The following is a 1361-nucleotide window of genomic DNA, read 5'->3' on the forward strand; positions in this document are numbered from 1 at the left end:
TGCAGTTGGGTGAAAAGAATCCGTCATCAATCAATGCTATTATTATTACTTGTGATAGCTTCAGACAATGAAACCTGTGTAAATCATCAGTTCCCAGCGGACAGAGGCCACAAGGAGCCTTCAACTTCCGCTACGGAGGCTTGCGGCCTTTCAGGGGAAACCCCCACCTCAGGGCTGGGTCACTTTGCCTAAAAAGAGGATGTTTGTGAAGTTCTCGACAATGAGCATCAGGAAGGGCCTGTTGAAGATGACCCTTTGAGAGCTAAAAGCGGCCGACCTGAACTTGAACACTGTCCCTGTGGCTGCAGCTGCTTTGGTCCCCGACTCGTCCACCTCCACGACGGCCTTGTGCACCATCTGCAGAGGAGACATCAGGTGTCACTGAGCCACCGGGGCTGGAAGATGCCATCACAGGAGACGGCAAAGCTTCTGCCTGTGGCGTCACTGTCCAAGTCTCGATGCAGCTGTGCCAGGACGCAGGTAGCAAATGACACAGTTGTGGGGCTGCGGTGTGCCCGGGTCTGTTCCTGCAGGTGGCTGCATGTGGGCCTCCCTTGGAATGCTCCTGGCATCTCCCGGCAAGGCTGTGGCTCTCCAATCTCATACAGAAAAAAGAGGCTCAGAGAGGTCAAGTAATTGTTGGAGGTCTCACAGCTAGTGACTGAAGAGGGTAGCACCTAATTCTTAGTTTTGAGTGCTTAATGTGGGCTCCTTCCTTTAAGACACACTGCACATCAGATAAGACAAAGTGATACCTTTGCTTCTTGACAGATAAGAGGAGAAGTAGAAGGGAAAATATGGAATGGAATGGAATGAGAGCGGTGGAGTGGAGTAGAAAGGAACAGAATCGAGTAGAATCACATAGCCTGGACGAGACTAGAACCGAACAGAAATCTCTGAAAGCAGGGGCTCAGGAGCTTCTGAGCTCACCTCAGTCACCCGGATGCTGGCGTGGCTGGTGACGCCAGTCAGGTCGGCGTGGGAGGTGAAGACGTCACTGACGCCCAGCGCGGGGAGGACTTTCTCCAGCTGGTAGGAGCCCTCAATGGAGAACTTGGGAAGGTAGAGCTCAAGCTGCCTGGAAAGAGGGCGGGGACTTTCTTAGACTCTTCCAGAGCATTGGCTCACTGAGCTCACGTCCCTACCATCTCCCCTCAGCTTCATAATGGCCTCAGCCCCCTGTCTAGAGGTCCCCACCCTGCACGTGGACCTGGGCTGCCCCCAGCCTTCCCCGCCCAGTCTGACGGCTCCTTCAGGACAGCGGACGTCTGGCCCTGCTCCCTCCATCCGGGGCTGGTCTGGGCGTGGAGGCAGCTCCCGGGCTGGGGTGAGTCCCTCCCACTCCCGCCATGTCACCATGC

General features: G+C 55.5%; 1 long non-coding RNA gene across 1 annotated transcript; it reads right to left on the bottom strand.

Moving 5' to 3' along the window:
* Positions 1 to 30: 30 nt before the first annotated feature.
* LOC115285135 lies at positions 31 to 1074 on the bottom strand. Its single transcript, XR_003905427.1, has 2 exons — positions 931 to 1074; positions 31 to 357 (listed from the first exon to the last, which is right to left on the bottom strand). It is a non-coding gene; the product is annotated as an uncharacterized LOC115285135 (long non-coding RNA).
* Between the last annotated feature and the right edge of the window lie 287 nt (positions 1075 to 1361).

The sequence above is a fragment of the Suricata suricatta genome, unplaced genomic scaffold (assembly GCF_006229205.1).
Source record: "Suricata suricatta isolate VVHF042 unplaced genomic scaffold, meerkat_22Aug2017_6uvM2_HiC HiC_scaffold_4417, whole genome shotgun sequence".
Classification (NCBI taxonomy): Eukaryota; Metazoa; Chordata; class Mammalia; order Carnivora; family Herpestidae; genus Suricata; species Suricata suricatta.